General features: G+C 46.5%; 1 pseudogene; it reads left to right on the top strand.

Annotated features, from left to right (window-relative positions):
* Window positions 1–6,581, top strand: part of LOC146480700 (uncharacterized) — a 6,664-nt pseudogene extending 83 nt beyond the window's left edge.
* The last annotated feature ends 919 nt before the right edge of the window (window positions 6,582–7,500 follow it).

Genomic DNA, 7,500 nt, shown 5'->3' with positions numbered 1-7,500 from the left:
TCTGCTTTACACATTATCATTGGACAGCACCTTCGCTCCCTTCCTAGCCGATGGCGGTCAATGATTGAAAAAGACCAAAGCCCAACCACTTTGAGGACTCGAAGCTGATGGTGATTCCATACCTCTTGCTCGACGCCTCACCCCTCGACAAAAAGTCAACTTTCTCGAGCTGATGCTAGGTCAGATTGCGAATTACTGCCCTATCATTTCCCGAAGCACTTTGGTGAAAAATTCAACGTCACTCTAATACATCTGGCAAACTATTCGCCAGCACTTTGATTTCCAAGCCACCGGCGCACAATTTATCGATTTTTCTGACATACACCTCGCAGCAGATGAGCGACCTGAGGATCTGTACCAACACCTCATGGCTTTTGTGGAAGATTCCTTACTACGTGCTAACGGTTTAACTCACCATGGCGAACATGTTACAGAGGATGAGGAACTAACCCCTACCCTAGAAAACTTTGTCATTCTTACTTGGTTGCGACTCATTCACCCCAGTCTCCCTCGTTTAGTCAAGCAACGTTACAGCACGGAGTTGAGGTCTCGCACCCTTGTCTCAATTAAACCCGAGATCTCTCAGGCACTTAGCTCTCTCCTCGAGGAAATCCACGCTCCAGATGATGCTAAGATTCTACGTACCAAGGTAGCTGATGATTTTCGTCGCCCCTGTCCGGGCGGCAGGGGTGACCCTAAGATCCAAGAATGTATTGGGGAGAGCCGCACGGTTAATCCAAGCTACACCTTTGATGTTGCACGTGTGGCCTCTTCTTCGTCAAGCCAAAGTGATTCAACTGCAGAATGTGATGACAATGGTGATGAGCTTGAAGATGATGAAAGTGGCAATAGTCTGGAGGAAGCAAAGAATGGAAATAAAAGAGTAAGAAAAAGAAAAAGCCACTCATCAGCGGCTGAGATGCTTACATTTTTGCAGTCTTACTCAGAGAAGAGAGAGAAGGTAGAAGAAGAAAAAATCTCCTTACAAAGAGAGATGCAGAAAGAAAAAAAAGAACTTTTTGGCCAACTTTTGGATGTTCTAAAAAAGAAATAACTGAGTTAAGCCTTGTTCTGCAGTGCAGAATCTCAATATGTTGAACATTATTTTTTGCTTAACGGTGTCATGATTCTACTGCATCTGGACATTTTTCTTTGCAGTGTTGTGTTATGATTTTATTTATAATGGTCTGTTCCCTATTTAAGCCTTCCCAGCCCTGAAAAAATCTCAGACATTCAAATGTGTCATTTCTCACTTATGGCCCATTTTCACAGCCAAATGTCTTCCACCACACCATGAATAGTCAATGTTGCTGAGGACAGTCAAATATACACAATAGGCTGGGCTTGTATTTGAGTCTATTCCCCTTACTTGGATGGAAATGAACTGCACCATTTTTTTGTTGCTTATTCTAAAGCATTCCTGCTGAAAAAAAAATTAAACCAGGGTTTGACATTCATCACAACATAGTGGAAATACTAATAATAATGTTGATGTTGATAATTATTCTGCTTGAGTTATTAAACTACTGTTACTTATGTACAAATAGTGTTCATCAGATGGGTCTTTTTTTTGTTCAGCTCTTTCATCTGGTTGGTTCCCATTGTCATGAGGATCATCACCAAAGTCGCCATCATAAAAATCATCATGGATAATGCAAAAATTGTGAAGTACACAAGCCGATATTATCAGATGAACTGTCAGTTGTAGATCCATATGATCCAAGAAAAGGAGTTTCTTCCATCGCCCTTTCAAAAGTCCAATTGCTCTTTCCACTTTCTGCCTCAGTGATGAAAGGACTGTATTGAACCTTCTCTGTTGCCGAGTCAAATGACCGTTATCCCTGTAAGGAGTGATGAGCCATCTAGGAACAAAACTCATGCTTTAGGCCATCGCAATTTTGCTGGGGGGGGGAGGGGGGGGTTACTTCCTTATAAGAGGCTAATGGGGATGTGCCGCTGGATGGGGTCGCATTTTCGCGCCTGGATGGACTAGAATGGAGTTGCATTTTCAATAGAGTTACTAGAATGGGGTCGCACATTTTCGGATTTTTGGGGTAAGAAAATTCTATTAAGTAGGGCTTCAAAATGGTCTCGGTTAAGAAGTTCAAAAGGTTGTTGTTTATTAAATGTAACAATCACCTTGCATTACATTCCGTTATTGAAAGTAGATGAATAAATAGAAAGTGACCCAAGTATCCCCCCCCCCCCCCCCCGGGAAATTTTGTAGCTAAAGGGGCTGCCCAGATCACACCCATAAAGTAATAGCTCTAAATTTGAAATTCAAAGAGTAAAAGTCTTTTACTGGCAAAAGCATAGCATACAGTGTATGGTAGTTTCATCAACGTTAAATGTACTCCAAAAACAGTTAAGTAGGGAGTGGAGAGGGCTACTATCAATAGGTCTGGTAAGTCGGCAGCGGTTTTCACTGATGCACACCTCATTAATGGATATCCTCCATCTCCAAGGAGATGAGTATCTCCAGGAAACATTTACTGCCGTGTGGAAGAGATTACGAAGCCCCCTGGAGTCATGGACTGATCCAGGCCATCCAGCCAGGACATCAGTGAAAACCATATTGTTATTGTAAACAAGCTGAGGAAGTAAATAAATGGCCCAGTGAGAGGAATTCATTGTATTATCAATTTCAATTAAATTATATTTATGAATACTTGCTTTTCTGTTACCTGCACATTCAACGAGAAGAACTTTTTTCTGTTTATATATGCATCTGGGTCATCTTCTGGGGCCCGGATCCAGATGTGAGTACCGTCAATCAAACCAATGACACCAGGGAATCCCCCTTCGTCTTCAAAGCTGGTTCGTATGGCGAGCTTTTCGTTTGCTGTAAAACCATTGTCAAAGTAACTAAATAAACCTGACTAAAGAAATTCACCATTAAGCCATCTGATAAATTGACCTGAAAGATCAATTGGCGCTTGTGATACTCGCTTCAAAACCCGGTCCACGCTACTCAGTGTAATGTCGAACCTGTCTGCCACTGCAAGAGCAGGCTCTTGGTTAGCCATACACCAGACGAAAGCTAAAACTTGATTTGGGGGTGGGATGGCAGCTCGCCCAGATCAATTCCCAAGTGGTATCCTTCCTGTGGGCATGACGGCGCGAGTGAACAGCTCGCAAGTTTCCCTTGTCATTCTGAAGTGACCCTTAAACTGTCAGGAAAATAGAGAGGTATCGTGCGCTCAAAGTAGTCACGGGCTTGGTTTAAATTCCTACGCATGTAGGAGATACCCACACTGAACAGCATTATGTCATGGTCCTCGTCCAATACTTCGCTTATTTCAACTTCATAGTCGTTGAGCAACTCTAAAGCAAGTAAAATAGACAGAGTCCGCCATTTTTTTATTCCCCTATTTATTTGGTATTTTCGCGCGAAAATTGGTACGTGATAGACTGGGACAGCTCGGTTCAAACCAACCGGAAAATACTGTTCCATTCGTCACATGGAATACTTGAAATTTCATTCTGGAATTTTTGGTCGAATGGAAAGCGCTCAGTTTGACTCCGTATTTGACCCTCTGTTCTGAGGTTACAATGGCTCGGCAGGTCCTTACCAAGCAGAGGTCAACATGGGTCCTGTCAAGCCCCCACAGCGGAAAGGCCGCCTCCCCCAATATGCCCGCCATAAGCTTGTGGAACTTCAAGAGAAGTTCGACCACCTAGAGCAGCCTGGTGTCTTCCAGCTGCAGTGCCCTGAAGATGTTGGTATCACTGTAGAATACCTGAACCCTTCTTTCCTTGTAAAAAAGCCGAACGGCGGTTCTCGTCTTGTCACTGCCTTCGCTGACATAGGCTAGTACAGTAAACCCCAACCATCCTTGCTGCCTGACGTGGACTCCACCTTGCGTCGCATCGCCCAGTGGTCTCATATCATCGTCACAGACCTGATAAGTGCCTTTTACCAAATACCTTTGGCTTAAGAGTCCATGAAGTATTGCGGCGTTGCCACTCCGTTTAAAGGAGTACGAGTCTACGTTCGTTCCGCCATGGGTATGCTCGGATCGGAAACTGCCCTTGAAGAGGTTATGTGCCGCGTTCTAGGCCCACTACTACAAGATGGATCCGTTACCAAAATCGCTGATGAGCTGTACTGCGGCGGCAACACACCCCAAGAGCTACTCCACAACTGGAAGAGGGTCCTACACGCCCTACACAAGTGCAACCTGCGTTTGTCTGCCCACAAGACCATCATCAGTCCCAAAACTACCACTATTCTCGGCTGGATCTGGAATGCTGGCTCCCTTTCTACAGTCCCCACCGTCTTAACACCCTCGCCACCTACCCCGAGCCGAACACTGTTGCCCGCTTGAGATCCTTCATTGGTGCTAACAAAGTTCTTTCCCGTGTCATTCCAAGGTGCTCAAGTTACTTCGCTCCACTGGATGCTGTAACAGCCGGTCGTCCTTCTCAGGGATCTATTCACTGGACTGATGATCTCAGGGCCGCAGTCCGTAGTGCTCAGAACGCTCTTTCCTCTGCACTCATCATCACATTACCCAGACCTGAGGACCAGTTATGGATTGTCACTGATGGAGCCGTCTGGGACCCTGGAATAGGCGCCACCCTCTACATAACGCGCGGAGATAAGTTATGTGTCTCTGGCTTCTTCAGCCCCAAGTTACCGGGCTCCCAAACAACGTGGCTTCCGTGCTAAGTCGAATCCCTCTCCATTGCGGCGGCAACTAAGCACTTCAGCCCGTATCTTATCCAGTCCATCAAAAAGGCCTCCATTCTTACTGACAGTAAGCCTTGCATTCAAGCCTATGAGAACCTCTGTCGTGGTGAGTTCTCTGCCAGCCCCCGCATCTCCACCTTCTTGTCTGTCATGAATCAACTAAGCATCAGTCAGGCACGTCGCCGGCGCTGCAATCCTCCCGTCAGACTTCGCAAGCCGAAACGCCGCCGCCTGTGACAACGAGACCTGTCAGGTGTGCTCTTTCATTTCTCGACACAGAGACTCTGTTGTCCGAGCCGTGTCTGTTCAAGATATCCTCCAAGGCAATGTTCGCCTTTCCTTTACCAGCCGCCCTGCCTGGGTGACCATTCAGTCTGAGTGCCCAGATCTACGCCGCACCCACGCTCACTTCGTCCAGGGTACGAGACCGTCCAAAAAGCTCACAAACATAAAGGATGTCAAACGTTATTTACAAGTTGCGTCAGTTGCAGATGATGCCCTCCTTGTTGTGTGGCGTCATGAACCCTTGTGACCATCTAGAGAGTGCATAAGTGTCCCACGCCAAGCTTTGGACGGCCCTTTGACTGCCCTCCACATACAACTCAGCCACCCGTCCTGTCACCAATTGAAAATGGTCGTCAAACGCTATCTATAAGCTCTCGATCTCGACAAGGCTGTCTCTTGTGTTTCTGATGGGTGCCACTCCTGTTCAGCGATCCGCAGCTCTCCAACCACACCAATTGACCAGTCCACTTCCTCTCCACCCGACGCTATTGGTCGGTCCTTCGCCGCAGACGTCATCAAATGCTCTCGCCAGCTCATCTCTGTCCTCCGCGAGACTGTGACCTCTTACACTTTCAGTGTATCTCTTGAAGACGAGCGTCATCAAATGTTACGCAACGCCATTGTAAAGCTCTGCTTAGAACTGCGCCCTATGGATGGCCCACCTGCTGTGATTTGTACTGACACTGCCCCTGGCTTTAAGGCTCTCGTTAACGACCCTCTCTTAAAAAAGCATAGAATTACAATTGAGCTCGGTCAGGCCAAAAATCCCAACAAGAATCCCGTAGCTGAGAGAGCAGTCCAGGAGTTGGAAGCGGAACTTCTCCGCCAGGAGCCTTTAGGCGGTGCTGTTTCTCCCCTCACTCTCGTCGTAGCCACTTCTGCCTTGAACTCTCGTATCCGTTCACGTGGACTATCCTTGAGAGAAATGTGGACACAGCAGGACCAGTTTTCAAACCAGCACTTACCCCTTGCCGACGACCATTTAATTGCCCTCCAGCATGAGCAGCGTCTATCCAACCACCCCCACAGTGAGCACTCCAAAGCTCCGTTGCACAGCAGGCGTCCTACTCCTGTAATTGATGTTGGTGACCCGGTGTACCTTCATTCCTATCGGAACAAGTCTCGAGCCCGCGACCGCTACCTGGTTGTAGCCATAGATCCACCATTCTGTGATATCAAAAAGTTCATTGGATCCCAATTACGCAGCTCATCTTACCACGTCAAACTTACTGAGTGCTTCAAGGTCCCTTCCGACTTGGCTCATCCCTTACATCCTCCTCGCCAGTGTCGCGGCCATGACTCAGATGACGAAGACGATCCTGACACCACACCTCACCCCCCACCCTCGCTGCCTGACATCCCTGATGCTATTTTTCCTTCAGCCCAGCATCTACCTAACACTCCTCCCTGTGTTACACCACCTGCTCCCGCCTTTCCTGTCGACCGCATCATGGACGACACAGCTGCCCAGCCATCTTGCCCTGAGGACCGCTCTTTGGAGAAGGCAGTCGTTCCAGGAGACCCTGACCCTCCTGGCCTGCGGAGATCATCTCGCACTAGACGTCGTCCTGCGCGTTTTGAAGATTATGATACTGAACTATAGCCTTTGTTACTGATCGGTGACCTTTAAGTCAGTTTAAGAGTTTCAGTAGTGCTTTTATGTACTTTCCTCTATGTTTTTGGTTCCAGTTTTCTCGCTTACACGCTATGTAAAAAAAATGGAAAAAAGAAGTCACGCCAGTACCGGTCAGCGGTACTATGAGTTAGCATGCCTTATCTGTTGTTCGTAGCCTGGCGTCCGCTATATTGTCACTGTTATTCGGCCGCTAGTTGTATTCCAGTTTGATTAAAGCCTTACACTAATTAGTCGTGCCTTGGTTCTTGCCTTATCCTCCTAACTGGGGCTGACACCACTTAGGGCCACATGCACTCCAATAAGCAACCACATACAACCTCCACCATCACAGACGCCTTCATCATCGTACATGTCAATGCTAGAGGATGACAGTTCACCATGACATTTTAAGCATGACTGCTTTGACAAGTCAGGAAAAAAGTGCAGGCCATGGGCATGGAAGTGATTGGGATGGTGAGTCCTTTGCCTCCCACTCCACGGAGGAATTTGAAAGTTTGAAGGTAGAGGTTGACACCCTGCGCACAGAAATGAAGTCCCTTCGAAAAATAGTCAGGGAAATTAAGGTATTTAGATAGTCTAAGGATACTTGTGAGCAGAAATATTCTGCTGTTGTTAGGTTTTAACCAATCTGTTTAACACATAAACACTTGGGTGTTACTATCCTTGTTCCAGAGGATTTTTAGCTATTTAAGGACTGTACTGTACTTTTAGTATTACTAGGTATTCCTGTAAAATACTCTTTTTTCTAGGAATTCCTAGTCCAATTTAATTCCAGGGTAAAACAATTGCTAGGAAATGCCTAGGAATTTAAGTCCAATTTAATTCCAGGGTAAAACAATTGCTAGGAATTCCTAGGATTTTTAGTCCAATTTATCCAGGGTTTAAC

The sequence above is a fragment of the Pavona decussata genome, unplaced genomic scaffold, assembly GCF_977016875.1.
Source record: "Pavona decussata unplaced genomic scaffold, jaPavDecu1.1 SCAFFOLD_53, whole genome shotgun sequence".
Taxonomy (NCBI): domain Eukaryota; kingdom Metazoa; phylum Cnidaria; class Anthozoa; order Scleractinia; family Agariciidae; genus Pavona; species Pavona decussata.
Note: the sequence above shows the minus strand (reverse complement) of the source record. Positions and strands in the feature narration are given on the sequence as shown.